This window comes from Pinus tabuliformis, chromosome 9 (assembly GCF_031772625.1).
Source record: "Pinus tabuliformis cultivar Carrire ecotype Pingquan chromosome 9, CPIR1, whole genome shotgun sequence".
NCBI lineage: Eukaryota > Viridiplantae > Streptophyta > Pinopsida > Pinales > Pinaceae > Pinus > Pinus tabuliformis.
This window is the reverse complement of record NC_142307.1, coordinates 1,762,280,089-1,762,306,155: the sequence shown is the minus strand read 5'-3', so window position 1 is coordinate 1,762,306,155 and position 26,067 is coordinate 1,762,280,089.

The window sequence follows — 26,067 nt, the reverse complement described above, 5'->3', positions numbered from 1 at the left end:
CTAAGGAGTTCCAACACTGTTCCTTGTCCCTAAAATGTGAAGGTGCATAAATATTAAAGAGACAAATTTGATAATCAATAATCTTATTTATGAATTATGTTTTAATCCAGTGTGCTTCTTTTTGTTGATCTGTTAGCTCCCAAGTGGAGGAGTTCCACAGAGTACATATTGTTGGCTACTTGAATTGTTTATTGATTAAACAGTCGAGTACCACATTAATTTGTCAACCCAGGAAAGTCCTTTTATTTCAAAGGTGACCTCGTACTGTATGTACTTAATTATAAAAGCATTAAAAGCTGTAGTATACACAATTCTATTCCTGTCAAACTCCTTACTCTATGTTATAGCAGTTAAAGTATATTGCAGAGATGAAATGAAAACAGTTAACTAAGAATACAAATCTGCAAAGAAAAATAATGGTTGCTCTGTTAGCAGAGGATCAGGACCCTATCCTCAGGGTAAGGATGTTTAGCACCTACCCCTATAACCAGGTTGCTAATACACACTGCAATTCCAAATCATCAGTGAAGTATTCTTTTACAATATCAAGCAATTAACAAAACAGAGTATCAGGAAAAGGAAATTATCAGAGGTAATGCTACAGGATACAAACAAAGTACCAGCAAAAGGAAATTATCAAACACACTCACACACTAACAGAAAATAAATGGGTGAATCTTGTGAAGAAGGTGGGCCTTGTCCCTCTCACAAGATTCCCCATAACACAGATGTTGGATTAGATGCTCAGAACAACCTTTTATTCATCTGCCAAAATGTCCAGTTACAATGAAGATTCAGACTTGCTTTTGTTTTTCAAAATTTCCCTTATAACTTGTTTCCTTTTCTCCCCCCCTTTCTAATGTAGATTTCTCCTCTTTATAGAGGAGATATCTATTACAATAGACCGTCATAGTTCATTCAGTTTATCCTTTTTGTCAAAAATAAGAAATCCATCCTTGTTACAGGATGCCGTTACAATAGTGTGACGGTGTATTCTTTCTTGGGTCTCTTACTATTACACAGCTGGTAAACAAACTTCAACCGTCTTCTTGGAATCCTCGTACTATCCTTTGCCGCTTCTCCATTGTTGCTGATTTGGTAAACTCATGCTGTTCCTGGTGTTTTAGCGACTGTAACCGTGTTTTACCCTTTCTAGACAGTTGCTGATCGTGCTGTGTCAGCATGGAAATTTGCCGATCTTCTGATAGTTGCTGTTTGTCATTTCCGGTATTCCAGTTGTTGCAAAATTCCCTGCTTTAGATAGTTGTTGTTGCTGGTGTTGCAGCGACTTCGTAGTTGCTATTTCTGGTGTTGCAGCAACTACGAATTATAATTTCTGCAGACTTTAGACAGTTCAACAGTTACTTAGCAACTTGGTTAACTTCTCCAAAGATAATTATAAAGATAACATGAATATGTAATGAATAATTAAACATATAGTAATGCGGAGATTTACTTCATACCTTGGAATGATTAGGTCATTATATAATCAAAAGCTTTCAACTTATGGACTGAAGAGGGTAATATTATAGCAAAAATACAAGGTCAAAAGTGGTCAATTTGGAGTCCTAACATCCCCCCCAACTGAAAGGGTTGCATGTCCTCATGCAATGCTTACTCTGAATCTGAGTCGGAGTACTGGGATGAACAGTGTAAATTACTGATACAGTAGCTATGGAAAGTGTTATCAAACCTGTCTCTGAACCCACAGACAGTCTCTAGTTGCCTCCATGCTGCCACCTCTTCCTTTTTGGATGATCCAAACTGACCCTTGTATTGCTGACCAGATAACCATAAGAGGGGAAATTTAAATCTGTAGCCAATCCATTTTTCAGCACATTGTTCCATACATCTAACATAGTAAGGTACCCTTGAAATTGCTGCCTGTAGATTAGGGGGATTGTAGGGATGATACTCCTATCTTTCCTTGGGACAATTTTCCCAGAATAGGTTGTTGGCTTTAATAGCCAAAGGTGCCTTTGTTTTCACATAGTGTTGGAAATCTCGCAAGACCACTGCTTGCAGTTGCCTAATGTGATCAGTCATTCCAGGTTCACTTAACATTCTTTGGTGTTGTGCAATGAAAGTAGCTACATTTTGAGGTTCAGCCCTAATCCAAAGGAGGCAGTTCTGTTCATTATGTTGTGCTGAGATGAAAGCGTTTTGCCAAGTGAGTTGGTTGGCTAGAAAGGAAATGAAAGCTTTGAGTTGTATGTCGCCAACAAGAGGGAGTATATTCATTTTTCTGTCTTCAGACATGGCTTCATTGTGGAGATAAAACTCACACAACAAATTCTGATCATTCTTGGGTGCTTCTGCAAAGGTTTCAATAAATTGTTCTGATGTAATCACCTGATGAGGTCTACCATCTCTAACTGCCTTTATTTGTAAGAATATTAGTCGTTCCCTCAAAAATGCTGCATAGTTGAAAGAGGGCTTTCTTGTAGCAAGTATTCTTTGAACCAACTCAAAAATCTGGGACAGTCTAGCTTTTAGTTCCTTAATTTCTTTGTACTGAGCTCTAGACTGCTCAAGTGCTTCCCAATTCTTATATGCATAATTGAACCAGATTCCCTTTTGCTGTTGGAATGCTTTCCCTTGTGACAGCTCATATTCTCTCCACCATATTCCCTTTAATTCTTGAAAACTAGCGGTCTCTATGCATGCATCACTGACAGAGGGAGATTCAGTTTGTGTAAAGGCATCAACAAGAATTTTCTGCTCTGTGATAATTGGAGTAGGCTGGGGTGATTCGATGTCTTCTTTTCCATTTCCAGCCAATGCTTCTTCTTCTTGTTCCATAACAGTTTGGGTAGGCCGGGGTGATTTTATGTCTTCTTCTCCATTTCTTGTTGATTCCTGTGTAACAGCCGATGCTTCTTCTTCTTATTCCACAACTTTTGCAGAGCCTGCTGGTTCTTGAGTTACAACAAGTTCTTCTACTTCTTTCTTTACACTTTTTGGAGATCCTGCTGGTTCTTGTGTTACAGCGGGTTGCTCTGTTTCCACCTGTATAGTTTTTGGAGAACCTGCTGGTTCTTGTGTTGCAGCAAGTTGCTCTGTTTGCTCCTGCATCGTTTTTGGAGAGCCCGCTGGTTCTTGTGTTGCAGCAGGTTGCTCTGTTTGCTCCTGCATAGTTTTTGGAGAGCCTGCTGGTTCTTGTGTTGCAGCAGGTTGCTTTGTTTGCTCCTGCATAGTTTTTGGAGAGCCTGCTGGTTCTTGTGTTGCAGCAAGTTTCTCTGTTTTCTCCTACACAGTTTTTGGAGAGCCTGTTGGTTCTTGTGTTGCAGCAGGTTGCTCTATTTGCTCCTGCACAGTTTTTGGAGAGCCTGTTGGTTCTTGTGTTGTAGCAGGTTGCTCTGTTTCCTCCTGCACAGTTTTTGGAGAGCCTGCTGGTTCTTGTGTTGCAGCAGGTTGCTCTGTTTGCTCCTGCACAGTTTTTGGAGAGCCTGCTGGTTCTTGTGTTGCAGCAGGTTGCTCTGTTTGCTCCTGCACAGTTTTTGGAGAGTCTACTGGTTCTTGTGTTGCAGCAGGTTGCTCTATATCAGCAGAGGGTTGTGGTGGTTCTGTTTTTTCTTCTGCAATTTGTGTAACAGCAAGTTCTTTCATTTCAACTACAACAGCAGAAGGTTCTGGAATGACTCCAGTCATTGGTTCTGCAACTATCTTGTATCCTGCTTGAGTGTATATCTCACCACACTTGGTGCACATATATTCACTCTCCTTACTCTTCTCCGCTGCAGATGCTACCTGTGCTAAAATGTGCAGGTTACGTTCATTTTGATAAGCTTCTTTGACCCTTATTATTTCCTCCCGATAATCCTGAAATTGGGATTTCAGAAATTCAATTTCTTCCTGCAGGACAGATATGGTAGGTTGAGCTTGTGGAACTGCAGGTTCCAGTGGAGGTAGAGGTTGTGTTTCAGCATTCATTTGAACATTTATACCCCCAACAGGTGGTTCTTGTGTGTCACCTGGTGGCGTAGTGGCTGTTTCTTGTGTTGCAGCCACTTGGCCAATATTACCTTGGGTGTCGGCAACTAGTTCTTGTGTGACAACTGCCTCAAAAGATAATGTCACGACACTGTGAACACTCTGCATCTCAACCCCAGAGGGTGAGGAAGGGGAGTTTCCAGGGCTAGTGGGAGTACGGGTTCTTAACATAATGGGTGGGGAGCTGGGGAGAGTGGGGCTAGGGGGTTCAGTTGTTATAGACGACCGAGTTCTTTGCTTGGGTAGAGAAGTAGGGAATTCAGATATTTTTCTTTTTCGGCTAGCTTTCTTTAAAATAGGGGCAGTGGCGGAAATAACAACTGCCTTGACCGAAGCCCTAGTTCTTCTTCTTTTCGATGGGGTTTCATTTTTCTGCTGCTTCTTTCGTTTGAGAAGGGTAATAGGGATGTTATCATCAGAGTCGTCGGTAGAAATACCAAGTATGGGAACAGATGGGTCGGTTTTATTGGGAGATGGGGTTGTTTGCATGGGTATTTCTACTGCTGATTGTACATTTTCAGCAACTTGTGGGGGAGTTTGCTGGGGAATTTCTTGGGGTATTTGCTCTGAAATATCGTCTATTTGCTGAGGAATTTCTTCGGGTATTTGCTCTGAAATATCCTCTGTTTGCTTAGGGATTTCTTCATCCTGCTAAGGTATGTCCTCAACTTGGTGAGGAATTTCCTCTTCCTGATGAGGAATTTCCTACTCTGGCTGAGGGATTTCTTCCTCTTGGTGGGGATTAATGAGGGGAGTGGGGTTATTTAAGGCAAGGCCTTTATTTATCAATAATTGAGCTAGACGATGGTGTTTCAAGGAATGGAGCGGACGCTTTGCGTTGACAGTGTAACGTGACATATTTTTAAGACATCCCAATAGATAATATGGCATATTTATCAACTGACCATGCCTCAAGTGATTCAACAAGACGAAATCGTGCTGGTAAATTACCTGGTACCGGCCTTCGCACGTCAGGTATTACTTTACAAACTCAGCGACTTTCGGCCATGGTTGAGGCAGTGATTGAAGCGCTACGCCTCTGCCTTTGGGTTCCACCTGCTCGCCTAGTTGAAGAAAATCCTACTGCGCATTGAGGATCAGGTGCTTCCTACTCAACCATCGCGTGCCATTAGCTGGTAGCCCGGTAACTTGGGCTATGACTTCCTCTGTGACTGGAATTTGAACTCCCTGAACGACGGAAAACCCCTCTGTTAAATTGCATGCAAACTTAAGAACTTGTTGTGCGTCGAAATCTGGAAGTCTCCTAAAATAATCTAGCCATCCCGCTTGCAGGAAGATTTGGTAGGCCTCGGGATAGAGCTCAAGAAGTGCTGTTGTTCCAGGTTCGTATGTGATGAGATTTCCTCCCATAGCTGCTGTTTCAGTGAAAATTCTCAGTACAGAGCCGAGTTTCCGAGTTCAGTCCAGAGTAAACCGTTGCAAATAGTAACATGACACGATGAGGTGACTTTTACATATTACCGGGAGAGTTAAGGGCAGCGGCAGTTGGCGTGCTATACAATTATGATAGTGCTTTGGTAATCCCCCCCCCAAAAGCTATGACTAAGTGATATGATTGGAAGTACAATTATTTGGTAGTCCTATCAACGTCTCCACATTAACTATTATTTAATATCCATGCATAATCATGCGCACCTTTATATTTTACCTGTTTAGTTGCTGCGTCAAAAAGTCTTGTCTTGTCTTTTGCTGGATTAATAATGATTAAAGCGGGTCTAAAAGTATGAGAATACCGGCGGTTTTTATTACTGACGGGAAGTAATAGTGGAGGATTGTAATCATCATAGTGTATGGTTGGTTCTTTTGGTAGGAAATGGTATGTTTTATGCAAATAATAATTCATTTCTTGGGAACTGAAGTGGAGAAACTGGTGTTTTTATAAATGAGAGAAATACTGAAAAAGGCATTACGACATCGGAAAGTGGTGTTATAGCAACGGGAGTTGGTGTTGCAGCAACGGGAGTTGGTGTTGCAGCAACGGGAGTGGTGTTGCAACAACGAGAAATGGTGTTGCAGCAACGGGAGTTGGTGTTGCAACAACGGGAAATGGTGTTGCAGCAACGGGAGTTGGTGTTGCAGCAACGGGAGTTGGTGTTGCAGCAACGGGGAGTGGTGTTGCAGCAACGGGAGTTGGTGTTGCAGCAACGGGAGCTGATGTTGCAGCAACGGGGTTCCCAAGTCCGCAAAGTGATTCCTTTGAAGCTTTTGTTCTCAGCCATTTTCCAAAGCTAAGATCTGCAAAATAATGAATTGTAATATGGCAACCCTTGGCAGGGATTATTAGTTGAAAAGAATATCTAATCTAAAAAAAATAAAAAAAAATACATAAATGAACAGAAATTTAAGTGCCTTGAGGGACAACAAGTTCCCCTAGGAAAGCATAGTGTATATCTGCCATGCAAGTAGCTTTAAAATCTTCTTTAGAAACAGGCCGCTGATACAAACGGAGTCGATACCCATTCACTAGTAGTGGTGTTCTGCTATCATCAATCGTTAAAAGTCTGACTGTCCCATTTGGAAAAACAACATCTACTTCATAAGGCCCTAACCACCTTGTTCTTAACTTACCTTGGAAATTCTCGAAACGGGAGTCATAGAGTAGAGCCCAGTTACCTTTCTGGAACTGCTTTTGCTTGATGGTTCTGTCATGCCACCTGCTTCTTTGTTGCTGTATCATGGTTGTTTTATGGATGGCATCCAGTCTCTTCTCGTCCAATTCGTGAAGTTGCTGCAACCTGGCTATTTGTGCATCAGTTAAGTCAAGGTTAACAGCTAAAGCAATTCTTAAAGTTTTGATTTCAAACTCTACAGGGAAAACAACATTTTTTCCAAAAACTAATTCATAAGGTGAAAAGCTCGTAGTATTCCTCCAAGTAGTTCTATAGGCCCATAATGCCTCAGGAAACCTTTGAAACCAGTCCCTTCTATTCTCCTTTATTGTTTTTGTCAAGATGGCTTCTATGAATTTATTGGTGCTTTCTACCTGCCCATTTGCCTGGGGGTGATAAGGTGTAGTCATTTTGTGCTTAATATGATATTTCTGAAGTGTATCCTTGAAGCCATGAGAGTTGAAAGGAGGTCCTCCATCCGTGACTAGTTCTCTAGGCAATCCAAACCTAACAAAGATCTCTTCAAATAAAAATGTTAGTACTGCTTCTTCATTAGCGTTAAGGAGTGCCTTAGCTTCTACCCATTTAGTCATATAATCTGTGCACACTAATATGTACACTCTTTGATTGGATGGGGGATTAATGGGACCTATAAAATCTAATTCCCATCTCTCAAAAGGTTCAAGAATTACAAGGGGATTGAGTGGCATTTCATCCCTGTGATTAGGTTGGCCCATTCTTTGACAGCTATCACAGGCCTTCACATATTTCCTTGCATCTTTGAAGAGTGAGGGCCAATAATAACCCATTCTGAGTACCTTGTGTGCTGTTCTTTTGTCTGCAAAATGCTATCCACAAGGGCCATCGTGACAAGCTTTTAATACATCATAAATTTCATCTTCACCAATGCATCTCCGGATTTCTTGATCAAGTCCTGTGTGGAAAAGACACCTGCTTATCCAGCTGTACCTAGCACTTTGCTGGATAATCTTTCTTTTTTCCCTGTGTGATAGGTGTGATGGTAATTTTCGTGCAACTAAATAGTTGGCAATGTCTGCATACCAAGGTGAGTGAGCAGATACTGCAAATAAATATTCATCAGGAAAAGAATCATCCACTGGAATGTTTCCATCAGTTTTTAATCGAGAAAGGAAATCAGCAACTACATTTTCTTTTCCTGGCCTATCTACAATTGTGATGTCAAATTCTTGTAGTAATAATAACCATCTGGTAACTCGAGCATTTGTAACTGATTTATTCATTAGATATTTAATGGCCGAGTGATCAGTATGCACAAAAGTAGTATAGCCAGTAATATAATGTCGAAATTTATTGATAGCATAAATGACTGCTAGGAATTCCTTCTCAGAGACTGTATAATTCAGTTCAGTTGGTGTCATATTCTTACTGATAAAATAAATAGCATAGGGAAGACTATTTTCTTCTTGGCCCAAGACAGCTCCAATTGCAGTATCTGAGGCATCAGAGGATATATGAAAGGGTAGTGCCCAATCAGGTCCTCTCAAAATGGGAGCTGTAGACAACTGATGTTTAAGTTCATTAAATGCTTTTTCACAATCATCAGTCCACTTAAATTCAACATTTTTTGTTAATAACACAAATAGAGGAGAAGCTATTTTGGACAAATTCTTGATAAATCTTCTATATTATCCAGCATGTCCTAAAAAGCTTCTTACATCAGTTTGTGTTTTGGGGATAGGGAGGGTCTGAATTACCTGTATTTTGGTTGGATCGACTTGAATTCCTAGGAATGAGATGAAGTGACCCAATACAATACCTTGATTCATCATCATATGACATTTTTCAGTGCTTAAGGCAAGGTGTGCTTCTACACATCGCTTAAGTACTTTTTCAAGATTCTGCAGTGCATCCTCAAAAGTCACTCCATAAGGAGTAAAGTCATCCATAAATATTTCTAAGGAATCATTTAGCATATCAGAAAAAATCCCTATCACTGCTCTTTGAAATGTTGTTGGAGCATTACATAGCCCAAATGGAAGAACCCTGTAAGCAAAGGTCCCCCATGGGCTAGTAAACGTGGTCTTGTCCTGGTCTTGGGGTGCAATCTTAATCTGATTATATCCACTAAATCCGTCCAAAAAGGAAAAGAATTTCTTACCTGCCAAATTATCTAATACCTGATCAATGAATGGTAAAGGGAAATGGTCTTTCTAGGTGGCTTTATTCAGAGCTCTGTAATCCACACATACTCTCCATTTGCCATTTTTCTTTGGTACAATTACAAGTGGGGAAACCCACTCACTATCAGATATAGGGTATATAAATCCTGCATTCAACAGTTTTTGAAGTTCTTCCTTCACAATTTCCCTTAGATTGGGATTCATCCGTCGCTGGGGTTGACAAACTGGGCGGGATCCTTCTTTAATATAAATGCGGTGGGTGCATAGCTCAGGATAAATCCCCTTCATGTCTGTATAATCCCATGCAAATGCTTCTTTATTTTCCCGAAGTAACTTTATTAACTGCTGTTTTTCATTATCAGTTAAGTTAGGATTTATATTTAATGTTTTGCCAGGCTCAATTTCTATTGTTGTACTTTTGGAGGAGCTGCCTACTATTGTCTGAGATAAATTTTTAGTTTTCAGGTTCTGCTGAGATTCAGATTCCAAGATTGCAGTGAAGTGATTATACATTTCTAGGCTGACCGAAGAAGGTTCAGAAATGAAGCTACTGATTAATTCATCTTCGGTAGAGTCTTTGAAAGTTAAAGCTTGTCTGATAATCAAGATAGGTTGGGTTTCTTCATCCTCATAATCTACCCATACAGAGTTGTCATTATTAATCATGGGTGTAGCATGAGGATAAAGGGTAAGCTGTTTGGTTTTCTGCCCATTAGAGATGGTCATTGATCCTGATCTACAACTGATGAAAGCATCTGCTGTAGCTAGCCAAGGTCTTCCTAGAATCAGTGGATGACCCCCCAACTTTGTTTTATTTTGTAACACCACAAAATCAGCTGGGTAATTCCAGGATTCTACAGAAATTATTAGGTCTTCAATGACTCCTTCAGGTTTAATTGTAGAGCGATCAGACAGCTCTAGAATGGTTGGAGTTTCCCTAATAAAGTTTTTTAACTGCAGCAATTGTGTTGTTTCAAGTGTCATAATGTTTATCGCAGCACCTAAATCTACTAGAACTTTAGAGACAAAAGTTTTTCCAACCTGAATTGTTACTGTAGGGTGACCAGGGTCACCATATTTCACAGGACGATCTTTTTCTGTCATTAAAGTAGTCAGTTCTCCCATCACATGAACTGTGAGGGGGTCTTTAGCTTTTCTTCCAGGTTTTTTTATGCAGATATCTCTAACAGTCCTACCATAAATGGGAACATCTCTTAGCGCTTGCAACAATGGAATTTTAACATATAAATTTTTCAATTCGCCTAAAAGGTTAAAAGTAGGTTGCTCAAGCGTTTTGGTGAGAGCCAGACATTCAGGGAATGGCGGATCTGCTGTTTGAGCATTGTTGTTAGATGCTGATTCAACTGTTTCAACATTATTGTTAGCTGGTTTTTCTTTTCCAACTTCCTCTTTATCAGAGTCAGTAATGTCATCAATGATGGGTTCAACAATTCTCCCTGAACGAAGATGGATATCGTTACATTGCATGGGGGAGACAGGCTGATTTTGAATATCAATTACTTGCAGAGCTTTATTGTTATTTGGGTTGGGGTTGGGTTGCACAGGCAGCTGTGGTCTAATTGCTTGGTTATTCGGAGGAGTATTGGATGGTAAGGAAAGAGACTGTTGATGCTGAGGAAATGGCATCTGCTGGCCTACCCAGTTCGGATTCCATTGATTAAAATACGATTACTGGGGAGCCCAAGGATTCCATATGGTAGGATCAGGAAAAGGAAGACTTGGTTGCTGCATGGGTAGAAAATTCATCGTATTAAAGGGTGGGTACTGCATTTGGTTCATGGGTGGGTAATTTGTTTGAAAAGGAGAATGATTATTCCAACGACTAAATGCTGTGTTAGAATTCATACCTTGTCTTTATGGCCATTGCCTCCTCTGTGTCATTAGGTACACTGCTTCAGCCTCTTCTTCAGTTGACTGCAGTGCTGCTTTTATTCTAGGCAGAGAGGGGAATTGCTGGGTCTCATGGTCCTTTTCACAAATCGTGCAGACTGGTACCTTATCTAGTGGGCATTCCCTGAGTGGGTGTTTTTCTCTGCATTTAGAACATAAAATAGCTAGGGCAGCTTCTGCTTCTGCCTGTTTCTTTTTTACCTGCAGAGCATCAATTTGTGAAGCAAAATAGCTTAACATTTCAGTTTTAAATTCTTCCAACAAATTACCTATTTCAGCCCTTGTTGCTCCTCCACTTGCTGACTTCTGGACTCTTGAATATACGTTGTCCCTGCTTTTTGGTCTGCTTACTGCTCCTCTTGAACATCTCATACAGAGGTTGATAATTTCATCAAATGGTTCCTTGGAAATGTCCCCTTTTCCAAGAATATTCAACATGTCCAAACAGTCATCTCGTACCCCTTTCAACTGTATTGTTTTCAGAATATCTTTACTCATGGTAGGGTGGTCAGACCACTGGAGATTATACTGCAGTCTTTCCACAAAGTCCTCCAGATTCCCGTCCTCCTTCTGAACCATTTTAAACAACTCTTCCTTCCTCTCTCTTGTTCGACAGTAATCCTGATATTTGGCCAGAAAAATTTCTTTCATCTGATCCTAGGTAGTGATTGCCTGAGCTCCTAAGCTCATAAACCACCTTAACGCATTCCCTTTCAGTGTTGCTGGAAACAGTTTTAGTTTCTGATTAGGGCTCACATAATCATAACTCCTGCATAGTATATCAAATTCAAAGAGGAATTCATCCGGGTCTTCAGAGGATAACCCATGAAAGTTGGGTAATGCTGAAAGTGGAATGTTCTTCATATGGGTTGCCCCTCTCGGGAGCTCCCCAATAGGGAACTCCAGGGTAGAGAGTGAGTTTTCCCCCCTTCCTTCTGCTCTGTTATCCTCCATTGGTATTTTTCCTGAATCGCTTGCTCTATCTTCTGTATCTTCCGTCTCTTCAGGTTCTTCTACCGGTTCCTCAGTGTGCTCTGGTACTTCCAGCTTCCTTTCAGGTCCTAGTACTTCCTCCGTCTGTCGATCTGTTTGTGAGGAATACTGGATCTGAGGTCTCCGGGAACTCGTCCTCTGTGATGTCTCGGCCTTTGAAATAATTTCGTCAATGAAGGTCTTTCTTCCTCCTCCGCCTTTGCCGCCTATGAAATTAGGTTTCCTGCATCCTCTCATGCACTTGTTATTCTTAAAAAGAAATCATTAATGCTTTTAAAATCTCTAGTCGCCTTCCCTGGCAACGGTGCCAAAATGTTGGCTACTTGAATTGTTTATTGATTAAACAGTCGAGTACCACATTAATTTTTCAACCCGGGAAAGTCCTTTTATTTCAAAGGTGACCTCGTACTGTATGTACTTAATTCTAAAAGAATTAAAAGCTGTAGTATACACAATTCTATTTTCTGTCAAACTCCTTACTCTATGTTATAGCAGTTAAAGTATATTGCAGAGATGAAATGAAAACATTTAACTAAGAATACAAATCTGCAAAGAAAAATAATGGCTGCTCTGTTAGCAGAGGATCGGGACCCTATCCTCAGGGTAAGGATGTTCAGCACCTGCCCCTATAACCAGGTTGCTAATACACACTGCAATTCCAAATCACCGATGAAGTATTCTTTTACAATATCAAGCAATTAACAAAACAGAGTATCAGCAAAAGGAAATTATCAGAGGTAATACTACAGAATCCAAACAGAGTACCAACAAAAGGAAATTATCAAACACACTCACACACTAACAGAAAATAAATGGGTGAATCTTGTGAAGAAGGTGGGCCCTGTCCCTCTCACAAGATTCCCCAGAACACAAATGCCGAATTAGATGCTCAGAACAACCTTTTATTCATCTGCCAAAATGTCCAGTTACAATGAAGATTCAGACTTGCTTTTGTTTTTCAAAATTTCCCTTACAACTTGTTTCCTTTTCTCCCCCCCTTTCTAATGTAGATGTCTCCTCTTTATATAGGAGACATCTATTACAATAGACCGTCATAGTTCATTCAGTTTATCCTTTTTGTCAAAAATAAGAAATCCATCCTTGTTATAGGATGCCGTTACAACAGTGTGACAGTGTATTCTTTCTTGGGTCTCTTATTGTTACACAACTGGTAAACAAACTTCAACCGTCTTCTTGGAATCCTCGTACTATCCTTTGCCGTTTCTCCATTGTTGCTGATTTAGTAAACTCATGTTGTTCCTGGTGTTTTAGCAACTGTAACCGTGTTTTACCCTTTCTGGACAGTTGTTGATCGTGTTGTGTCAGCATGGAACTCTGCCGATCTTCTGATAGTTGTTGTTTTTCATTTCCGGTATTCCAGTTGTTGCAAAATAACGTTTTCCCTGCTTTAGATAGTTGTTGTTGCTGGTGTTGCAGTGACTGCGTAGTTGCTGTTTCTGGTGTTGCAGCAACTACGTAGTTTTTGTTTCTGGTGTTGCAGCAACTACGAATTATAATTTCTGCAAACTTTAGACAGTTCAACGGTTACATAGCAACTTGGTTAACTTCTCCAATGATAATTATAAAGATAACATGAATATGTAATGAATAATTAAACATATAGTAATGCGGAGAGTTACTTCATACCTTGGAATGATTAGGTCATTATATAATCAAAGCTTTCAACTTATGGACTGAAGAGGGTAATATTATAGCAAAAATACAAGGTCAAAAGTGGTCAATTTGGAGTCCTAACACATATTCCTCCTAAAGCACCTGCTGCACTTATTGTTGTTCCTGCAAAGTTCTTAATTATTTGAATGATTTGAATCATCTCTTGTTCCAAGGATTTGGTCTCCTGTAATAACAAGAAGTCTGGAAATTCAGATTTTATGAGATCTTTTGCTGTGTTGACCTTTGAAAAGTGCCCAAGCCCTCTGCTATTCCAAGAGACTAATATCATTACTCACTGTTTGATGGTGCCGAGAGGCCTTTCCCTCTCACATTCTAAGTTGTATTTTCCTTGTTTCCTACAATTTTTTCTATATATGTTTCCATAGGTTGTTGCATTCCTAGAGCCATTTCCTTCAAAGCAACTTCATTCCTGATTTCCTTGTTTGATTTCTAGCCAAATCTCTTATGACTATCTGAGAGCAGGAGGGAATCTTTAGATTGGTTTCTAGTCAATATTCGATCAAGAGGAGGATGGTGGGGGATAAGAAGGGAGTCTTCGGAGGGAGGGAGAGGAAGGAGAGGGGGAAGGGGAAAGGAGGCTGGAGGAGATGAGGGAGAAGGGAATGAGGGTTCGATAAGGAGAGGAGGAGACTCATCTCATGCTTGCTCAAGAGGAGCAAAGGGATTGGATTCAAGAGGGGTAGACGAAGGAGAGAACGGAGGAGGAGCCTTTTGAGAGGGAGGGACATCAGAGGAAGGAGCAGAGGGCTTCGAGGATTTGGATACTGATTTCATTTTTTAAACTGGTTCCCATTGAGAATATTGAGTACTATTAGTTTCTTTTGTTTCCTTCTTTGGGCATCTATATGAAAAATGACCATATTCATGACATACCTTGCATTTAAAAGGGAAATGTTCATAGTCTAGCTACTGAATGTGAGTCTAGTTGTCCACCTTGATCTTCAATTCTTCAGGAAGTCCTTTTTCGAGATCGAATTTGACTCAGATTCGAGCATAAGCCTGCATGTTCTCTTTTGGTTTGCTTCTATCTATATATTTACCAAACACATTGCTGATAACTTTTACTGATTCATCTTCCTAACAATGAAGAGGGAGGTGAGGGAGGCAAACCCAAAAAGGAACTATGTTGGGGACATCGAGTTCAAGGTCAAAGTTCGGGGGTCCATATATTGAGGTATAAGCCTCTGGAGTCCATAAAATAAGGGCCATTTCTGAAGATGAGGTCTCTGTCTTCTCTAGATTCAAAATAAAAAGTGAAAAAACCTCTTCCACAAAATCGAATGGAAAATTTTCCTTGAATGGAAATGGACCAATTCCTTTCAACCCATCTTTGCACTGTTTTGGGCAAGGGCCAAAGACCTGTGAATTGTTCGACCAAACCCGTTTTAGATAACGAAAGAGCAACTTTCCTTGGCAACAAGGGAGGAAGCACTATTTTAGGGATGTCTTCTAGCTTTTTAATGAACTTCGAGACAATCGGTCACTCACGAGGAAGACCCAAAGAGTTGATAAGGCTATCGAAAGCCATGATAGCTTCATCTAAAGAGCACGCAGTGTTAGGGCGAGGCCCCCTGGATCAGACTTTAAAGGGGCCATAGAATGCGAATGTAGATGGAGAGTTGGGAGGCGAAAATCTCAAAGGGAGAGCAGCGCGAGAGCTGCTATTAAAAAAAAATATGATATCAATGTTGCATTGTTGAAACATGAACATATATATATATATATATATATATATATATATATATATATATATATATATATATATATATATATATATATATATATATATATATATATATATAATGTCAAGTAACTTTATGTTATGATAAATGGTTATATAATTATCTTATGTTGTATAGATATAAAACTATAATATATAGCTATATAATGTTATAGTGTATTAATTAAATTATATATCTAATTATATAAATTTTATATTATGAACTATCTAGTTCGAGTTCTAGTTCTAGTTATATTTATATATATATATATATATATATATATATATATATATATAGATAGATATTATGTTATGTTAAATAGTTGTAAAACTATGTTATGCTATATATTATATATATACATTTATAATATATAGCTATGTGATGATATAGTTAAATATATTGTTAAATGCTATTGCTATATATAGTTTTTTTAACTTTAAAGATTAATGTTTTATTTTTAAAACTAGAATCATACTATATTTATTATTAAAAAAATATTTAAATATAAATTAATTTAAATTTAATATAATAAAACAAAGAAAAATTTCTTATATCATAAATAGAGGTTTACTATGAGCAACCATATTCATCATGTCATTCTCAAGTTCTTAATTTACTTATTTATTGGTTATAGTTTCATTGATTTTTGTTTTGGAGTTTTTTTGGGTATATTTTTTTGTCAAATTTGCTAGAAATTTAAAATGTATTTTAAATAAAAAAAATTAAAAAAAAAATTGAAAATTTATTTCACAAAATTCCTAAAGAAAAAAATTTAAACCTAAAATAATTAGAAAAAATGTTTAAATTTCCATTCAAAATAAAAAAGTATGCATTTAATTTTATATATATATATATATATATATATAATGTTAAATAGTTGTAAAACTATTTTATGCTATATATATTATATATACAATTATAATATATAACTATGTGATGATATAGTTAAATGCTATTGCTATATATAGTTTTTTAACTTTAAAGATTAATGTTTTATTTTTAAAATTGGAATCATACTATATTTATTATTAAAAATATCAATTAATTTAAATTTAATATAATAAAACAAAGTTAAATTTCGTATATCATAAATAGAGGTTCACTATGAGCAACCATATTCATCATGTCATTCTCAAGTTCTTAATTTACTTATTTATTGGTTATAGTTTTATTGATTTCTTTTTTGGAGTTTTTTTGGATATATTTTTTGTCAAATTTGCTAGAAATTTAAAATGTATTTTAAATAACAAAAAATTTTAAAAAATTGAAAATTTATTTCACAAAATTCCTAAAGAAAAAATTTAAACCTAAAATAATTAGAAAAAATGTTTAAATTTCCATTCAAAATCAAAAAGTATGCATTTAATACACAAAAAATTGCAAGTAAGAAACAAATTTAAAACCTAAATTATAGTTTTTTTCTTTGTTTCAAAGTGTTTTCTAGGTTCTTTTGAAGGGTTTTTTTATGGTTTTCTAGGTTGGCTTCATGTTTTTGTAAGTTGTTTTGAATAGTTTTTTTTTTTTATGGTTTTCGTGGTTGGTTTTGTGATCTTCTAAGCTTTTTACAAAGTTTTTTTGTGGTTTTCGTAGTTTTTGCATGGTTGTTTTTCTTTAATTTATTGGTTTTCATGGTTTTGGTACATGGTTGGTTTTTTTTAATTAATTATTTGTTACATTTTGCAAAATAAATAAATAAGAAATACAAGGATACAGTACCTACCTTCATTTGAGCTTCTGCAATGTTGGCGGGGTGGTTGGTGAGATTGATTTGAACACTCCATTGCTTGATCGAGCTCCACTAACATTGGTCGAGCTACTCTTAAACTCTCAGTTGAGCTCCTATGGTCTGTGAAAATGGCGCACACAGATCGTGGGAGCATATATATATATATATATATATAGGGCTCGATCGATCCATTGACTTTTCTACCCAAACACGCCCTCTTTCACCAAAAAGTGTAACACAAATCCATGCTTTCGCCCTAAAGTCTTGTTGACTACTTATGTCTACCCGTCTATCTATGGATGGAATGTCATATATATTTTCAACTTGATGTCCATATTCACCCAATTTGTAGTCTAAAAGGCACTAAGAAATCTTGTGTCCATGTTTGAGATGATGCTCCTTGGTGTCCCAAAGTGCACCCAAACTTGTTGAAAGAATATGTTTATTGCTTCCTATTCTTTGATTGTATTTTCATAAAGCAAAAGAATGCACATCTTGTTGAACTTATCAACTACCAAAAATAAATAGTCATCACTCTTCTAAGTTTTTGGTAAACTATCCAAAAAATACATCGAAATGTTTTCCCAAGGTCATGTGGGTACATGTATGTGCTTATATAAACCTTTCTTCCTATTATTGGGCTTGTTAGTAAAACTAAGCATGTATCCTCTAATATACAATGCTACATATGTTTGAAATTTTTGGTCAATATACATACATTTGCAAGTTTAGAATTGTCTTCACAACACCAAAATATCTTACAACCTTATAGGTCTAAGTTTCTCTGACAAATTGAAATCTTTCACCTTTAACAACATAGAGATTTTCTTGCTTGTGGAGCAATATATTTTGGAGATAATAGTTATTCTTAATGTCACCTTGATGTACATGAATTTTACCTTCTAGTTTCTAAAAAGCTCCTTGAAATCCCCATCTTCTGTGTATGACTCTTTGTATGCATCATGGGTAAAATCCTCCATTTCCATAAGAGTTCCCAAACTTGTATCATGTAATGTGGATGGTCTTGAAAGAATGCTTTCCACATTATTAGTGTTTGCCTTCTTGTGCTTGATGACCAGATGAAATTCCTAAAAAAGTCACATCCACTTGTAATTTCTAGTTTAATGAAGCTAATTTCAGTCTTACAAATATTGTATTGCCTAGTGATCTATGTGGATAGGGCTTCTCCACTCCCATGCCACCACTATGGATTGTAAATTTAAGTCTCCAAGTTCATTTCATTACCATCTTCTAAATCAGCTAGAAGTTTTCCGTCTAAGGCCATACCCTCATGTTTAGTTGGCAAGTTGTTTATAGTCTCACCATTAACGTTCCTCCACATTGATTGCTCTTCCAGATCCATTGTATTATAATGGCTACCCACTTGAGTCTCATTAGTAATTGTTTCATCCTTAGTGATACCTATGACCTCTTCGATTCCCTTGAATTGTATGTAATAATTATTGTAGGTCTTTATTCCAATTGGGTGTCATTCATTTGTTTGTTCCCTTCTTAGGCATTGCTTGGTGGCGACTTTCTCAAAAGTCTCATGATCTTTCTCTACAAGAGGATTTTTGGAAGTAGGTGGGAGGTTGAAAGGAAAGTCCTTGAAAACATGGCCATGTTCATGGGAGTTATAACCCTGAAAAGGAAAATGTTCTTCACTGGTTTGGTACTAGTCTAAGTCTATGTAACTCAAACATATGGAATCTAGGAATGGTTGAGAGACGTTCATATAAACATAAATGCATGTGTAAAAGGTGTAGTATCCTCACTTGGATTCTTTACAGATCTTAATAAAGTGGTTGAGGGATTCACTAATCCCTTTCCAAGTCTCTACATCCCAAAACTCTTGAAGCAATTAGTATAGGAAGACCTTAACTATGGATTTCATGAATTCTTCCTTATCTAGGATACAATTTCCATCTATAAATAGAGATAATGTCCCACAAAGTTAATTAAGTATGTGTCATTTTCAAAAATCCACATTTGATATTTAAAATTAGTGAAAATAATTATACAAGACCCTTTATACCCAAGTTTTAGGTCTACATTCGCTTTTGGATTGTAGTGACAACTGATCCACTAAATTAGGGCGATCTTTATTGACCAAATGCCTATGAAATTTCCTAAGACAACGTGATCTTGTAGATACTAAATTTACTCACCAACTCTTATAGAGGTGACTCTTGATTTTTCAGTACAATTGATACAAGTACTTTATTTCTCAACTATGGTAATTACTTGTGAATATATATTATAATTCGTTTACCTTCATCAAAAAATCACACTTCATAAAATCAACTAATAACCATGCAAAGAAAATAGATATCACAATGTGTGTGTGAGAGAGAGATGTGAGTGATAAGTATGTAGGTAAAATGAAAAAGTTCAAGTGTATTTTATACTCAAGATACCCAAGAGACATGTCTCTTAAATTAAATCACATCTCTTTGTAAATTAAATTCAAGTCTACACTTTACATTTTTTACTCATATTTGTTAAATTGTTGAAGATCACGTAATGGTGGGTTGTAACTCCTTGTAAGTATATTTGTTAACATCTTGTTCTTATTCCATCTTTTATGCAAATACTTGCTTAAATTATGGTGGGTAGTAATTGATGATAAATATGTTATTTATGTCGGTATGAGCTATTTTCAAGGATTTTTATTTTTAGCTAGTTTTGTTGATTTACTTTCTTTAAATTTTGTTTCTTCTAATTTAAAATGTAATTCGATTTCGTGGTTTTACATAGTATTATAAATACATCAAAGGTTATGAATACTAACCATAGCTACATTCTTCAACACTCCCTCTTAGCAAGGGATGTACCCATAATGACTAGCGAGATGTTTTTTCTAGACATGATCTTTTTTTTTAAATCTCATCGATATCATATTTATCTAGGTCAATACCCTTGACCTATATTAACATCATCATCAATATGTACTACATCAGCATCATCAATACCTTAGAATTAAATGCAATAAATATTGGGAGGCGACAACATATTAGAGAAGGTTTATTGAAATTAAGGGGAATCAATGCTAGTATGAATGCAGTGGGTCTAGGCTTCTAGTGCAAGCATTCAATGTTTGGTTTGTGGGATGGTTCCATAAAGCCCCAAATTTTTCCAAGGTTCCTCACCTCTCTTCACTAGGGTTTGCTCTCAACTATATGTCTGGATTTGATAATGTCTCTTGGGTACAATGTTTCTCTCATTAGTTTCCTCATACTGAGGTCATCACATACACTGGTTAGTTCAAAAAAAGAGTCCATAGCAAAGAACTAAGATCCATGTATTTTTTTTCCTGAATTTACTAGTGACACTTTCGGTCAAGGTTTCCACAATCCTCTCTTGTCTGTGTTTCCTCTAAGTTCCCTACCCGAGCTACCCGTTTTTGCTCGATGGGGGCTTTTGGGGTTCATCTCTCCTCAGGACTAGTCTGGGAACCTTCGACACTTTTTGTTTGCTCTTTTGTTCGTGTTAGACATTATGGTCTCTACACGATGTTGTCAAGAAACCCCCCCTCGCCCCCTCTAGTGCACAATGTTTTTTTTCCTCTAACGCCTTTGGCTCAACCATGTCATGGGATAATTCACCCCTAGGTAAGAAGTGAATTTTATGCAAGAAAACATAATGGAGATTAGGAAGAACCAACATCTCAATGTCGGTTTTTCCACCATAACTCTCGAAGCCATTATTAACTTGTAAATGAGAATGATAAAGCTAGAAGAGGACATCAAGGAACTCAAGTGTGCAGTGAAAGAGAGAAGAAGCTCGACCCTGCATGGTGAGCCCAACATCAAATGCAAATGTCCACACTATTTGAATTGTAATATTTATTGTTTTGTTAACGTAGTCAGTGTGGCCCCTCCTAGTGGAGGAGATAATTCATTCTTAGCTCATGTTATGTAAGTTTGTCTTCATTACTAAGGTTTTCTAGTATAGTTACAAGCTAGCCGATGTAGCAGTTGTAATAGACTTTGTGTATACTCCAGGTGCCTTTTTTTTTTTATTTTTTGATTAATGATCTTTAAAACTTCACCTAACACTTAAACATAGTATTTTGCACTAGATTATAAATTTCCAACATCAAAAATTATACACAAAATATTCAACCTCAATATTATATATATATATATATATATATAATCACTAATTATTAATAATTAAATTAGTACCATTTTTTTAGTTAATTAATAATTAAATAATACAATTATTTAGTTAATTAATAATTCAATAATAAAAAATATAAATAATAATAAAAAAATTCGAAACAAATAGAGTGAATATATTTTTTTAATTTTTAAATAACACAAATTTATATTTTTAAAACGTTCAAAATGCAACCAGTAATGCAAAGCACGTATTAAAAGAAACAATATAACACGGAAACAATATAACACGGTGTCATTTAACAAAGTTAAAAACGTTAAAAACATGACAGAGTGTCGTTTTATTTGTATGTTGCACCATTACTTGTCATGCTAGTAAATGTACATCATGATATTAATTGATGGTATGAAGTTAATGACCATTTTAGAAAGATATAAATGTTATTATATATTTTTATTATATGTAAATAGGTATAGTGTTGTTAGACCGGGTGCATGTGTTAAAATTACAAATAAAGTATAGAGTGAGAACTAGGTGGTAGGAGATATGTCGAATTATATTTTAGGCATAAACATTGAGGGTATAGGGCTTTTAGGGCGATTATTTGGTTTATTTGACAAGTTTAATTAAATTTGGTTAAGGGAAATCTTAAGTCAAATTTTAAGAGAGGATTGTTAGGTAAAACTTGGTTTGATGAAAAAGTCAAAGTTACTTGATGTAGAGTGGTGGTTTTTTGATTCAAGGTTTTGGTTTCCCATAGAATGGATGTAATTGAGTTTTTAAAAGAATTAGTTAACATCATTATAATGTGCTAGGGAAGGTAAGCAGTGAAACTCACTTCACCATCTTAGCAAAGTTTTGGCCAAGGACACTCATAGAATTTTGTTAGATAGTTTTTCCTAGTGTGTTTATGTTTTCTTATTTGTTGTTGGTTGTTTTAATGTTTCTCTAAGTAAATTTAATTTTCTTTCTAGTAATTTTAACATGGTATCAGAGAAGAAGGTTTATTTATGGCTTGACATGTTTATTTAATTTAATTTTCTCTCTAGTAATTTTAACATTGTATCAGAGAGGAAGGTTTATTTATGACTTGGCTACTTAATCTATTAGATATTTTAGAGCTAAGTGTTGGCTTCAACGGGACACCATTTTTTCCAATGTTTATTTTGTATGGTGAGTGTGAGAAGGCACACGAGTATGGAAACAAGATGAAGGAAAATTCAAATGAAGAAACAAAGGAGAACAGATTCTTGACCAATGGAAATGCAAAGTGTGTGGAGTGTAGATCCGGTTTTCCATGTGGTTTGCATTGTTGTGTGCCATGTCCAAGGGAATTTTATCCAGCCTAGAGGAGGAGGAGGCCTAGGTGATGAGCATGAAGCGCAAGAACATGGAACTAGAAGAACAAATAAGATGTCGATGACAAGTTCATAAGAAAAGCAAGCTAATAAAGCTAGATTTAGAGAGGAGAGTACAACGAAAGAGGATGGCTATAATAACAATGAAAAAATAATATTATTTTATAGTGTGGTTAAATTTTTTATTACATGGTATTGTTGTAAGCCCTGGTAAGACATGTGTACCTATGGTAAGCTACTGGTAAAGTGTAGAGTTAGACCTAAATGACACCTAAGTGATAAGGGGCATGCTAAATTATACTCTAGGTGTAGGGCTTCAAGAGGGTTGGTATAATAAAGAGACACTAACTAATAAAGAGACACTAACTAATCTGTTTATGAATGTGAAATGTTGCACGCGGTAACCATTCTAGGAAGGGGACTTGCTGCACGCAACAACGACAGCAGAAGAAAGCACTTACCTAAAGGCCACCGTAAAGTTGAAATAGACACTAACTAGATGTAGGGCTTCAAGAGGGTTGGTATAATAAACATACACTAACTAATAAAGAGACACTAACTAATTTATTTATGAAGGTGAAATGTTGCACGCGGTAACCATTCTAGGAAGGGGACTTGCTGCACGCAACAACGACAGCGGAAGAAAGCACTTACCTAAAGGTTAACTAATTTATATATGGTAAGAAAGAGCGCTGAACTCAACTTGTTACACGATAACATCAAATCTCAGAGAAAGTTATGACGGGTGCAGAGGCGAAAGTCGACCACCACCCAATCTGGTAATATCATTGTTCTCTTTCTCATTATTCTCTTTCTGGCGGGTGGGTAATATCTGCTGCATTTACCTAAGCGACATCGTAAAGTTGAAATCCTAGATACCCCGTTGAAATAGCGTGTGGAAATCGTTGAAAACTGCATGGGGTGAAACGCAATAATGAGATGGTAAGAAAGAGCGTTGAACTCAACTTGTTACATGATAACATCAAATCTCAGAGAAAGTTATGAGGGGTGCAGAGGCGAAAGTCGACCACCCAATCCATGAATGAACAACAACCGGTGATAACTGCGTAGTTGGTAACATTATTACTCTCTTTTGTGTGATTTTTTCGTAAAGAACGTTGTCAATCATTAACAACTCGGGACGAAACTACATCTCTGGAGACTTTCTGGCTTTTTGCTGCTGGAAAAAGTAGTCAATCCTTAACCACTTTAAGATCAGAATATTAACTAGTCTTGACATGTTTTATGGGAAATGTTTGGGGGTGGCAGGAAATTTTGTTGGTATGAAAATTTCCTCACCGGGTTACTTTTTGGATTTGATTGAAAAAATATTTAATAAAATTTTAGTTTAATGGTTACTTTTATGTTACTGATAATATGAGTAACATTATATTTATAAATGTTGAGAAACTAAAATGTTAGTAGATGATGATTGATTTTTTTTATTTAATAATAACTTCTGCATGTTTATTGGTTTCAATTAAATTTATATTATTTTCAATAATTAATTAGCAAAACATAAAGATCGTAAAGAAACAAGGAACAGAAGAAATTAGGCTAACTCATTTTCTTATAGAATCAGAATTGAGATATCCAAGACCCAAGACCAAGACTGTCACAATGAACCCAAGTCAGCCCTTCTCCAAGTAAAAATCAACAAAACCAATGCTGGTCAAATCTTTGAAATTATGGTCTTGTGGTTGAAAATTTGACTTTTTCACTCATCACAATTTTTTTTTTCTTTTTCCTTCAAAAGTCCAAATGGGACTTGACTCAATCACATTTCTTTTGAACCCCAATACATTTTATTTTGACTCCTTAACCTTATAAGCATGATTCTTTCAAAAGTCCAAATGGGGCTTGACTCAATTACATTTCTTTTGACTCCCAATAAATTTTATTTTGACTCAATTAACCTTATAAGCATGAAAACAAATCTTTGACTAATATAAAATAATGATGATAAATATAATAAATACATTAATGGTACATTTGAATTACATAATGAAGTCCAAAACTAGTTACATTTTCAAAAAAAAAAAACAGGTTGGTTGTGTGAGTTACATAGATATGAGAAAACAAAAAAGATTAATAGTACCATAAGCAAAAAAACAGTGAGTAATAACAACTATTGGGAATAATCTCTAGGCATGTTTTCAACAATAAAAACAGGTTGGTTGTGTTAGTTACATCAACATGAGAAGACGAAAAAGATTACTAGTGCTGCAAGCAAAAAAATAGTGAGCAATAACAACTATTGGGCAGAATCTCTGGTACCCTCATCCAAGAAGGAGATGTCGGTTGATCTCCTGGCTAGAATGGTTAGCTTGCAACCAATACTGTTGATTTTTTCCTCCATCTCTGCTAATACAATAGAATTCTTTTGTTGAGTCCTATATTCAAATGTTGGCTTCGTACCATTGTCAATGAAGTGCCGATGGTACATGCAATGAGCATAGTGTAATGGGAACCACAACTCTCTTTTGTGTGAAATGGCATCGTATCAAGGAGGGGAGAACTACTTCTATTGAACACCTTCTTTGGGGTCATACTTCTTTAATATTTAGTATTTAACAAAAAAAAATTGATATGTGATATTTAAAATAAAAAAAAATCATTATTATTTATAAATAAAATCCATTTTAACTAATTTATTTCAATATCAAATTTAAATAAAATATATTCATATCAACTTTTTTATATATAATAAAAAAAATTACTTTTACAAGCAGGTTTAAGGGAGGTTTTTTTTGTTGAATTGACACATTTAAATAAAATACTTTAATGTACATTTAAACTAAATATTTCAATATCGAATTTAAATAAATTATATTTATATCGAACTTTAATATCTAATGAAAATTATTTATTCTACATTTATAAACTGATTTAAGAGAGGTGTTTATACCAAATTAACACATAATATTAAAAAAACATTAATATTATTAAAATATTTCAATATATATTTAAGGTAAAATATTTCCCTATCAAATTTCTACCTAAAATAACAATTATATTTTTTATAAATATTAAGATATTTCAATAATGTGTTATTCTTTTTTTGCTAAGGCAAGAGACGTTCCTTCCATAAACATTAATCGAAAAATAATTTACATAGTTTATAGTTGTCCACTAGAAAATGTGGACCAAGAACAAGGATGCTCACCGCCAAAGGCAAGACCCCCAACCTAAAACAAAGACCCGACAAAGGAGCAGAAAGAGAAGACGAGCAAATGAAGAACCAAACAAAGCCTACACTAAGACCCACTAAGAGCCATTAAACCAATCGATTTAACCGTGACCTTCCAAGTCACCTCTGGACCCAATAGCGGAGGAGAAAGTCGCTTCTCGAAGACAGGCTTAACTTAACTCCCCGGGCCCACACAATTGCACGATCAATCCGGATCGTTGAACCCTGCTTCTAAATCTGACGACCCAAAAACATATCGCTTGGCCCAAAATGCCAGAATTCCAACCCAACAAAAATTAACTTTTCCGAGAAGCCACGCACTGGATAATGCTCCGCCCCAACCAAACTGCACGATAATTTCTGATCATTGATTAACGCCGCGGCATCCAACGGACGAGATCCATATCGCACCGCTGATTTGCCCGAACTTTACCGTGCGATGAGGGCGGTTTACCGCACCCTCCCTCCTCCACGTGTCGTCAGGTGTATGGAATCGCTTCCAATTAACAAAAACCACCTTTCGATTGAGAGTGGTGCGATCACCAGCAAACCACTCAGGAAGCGGT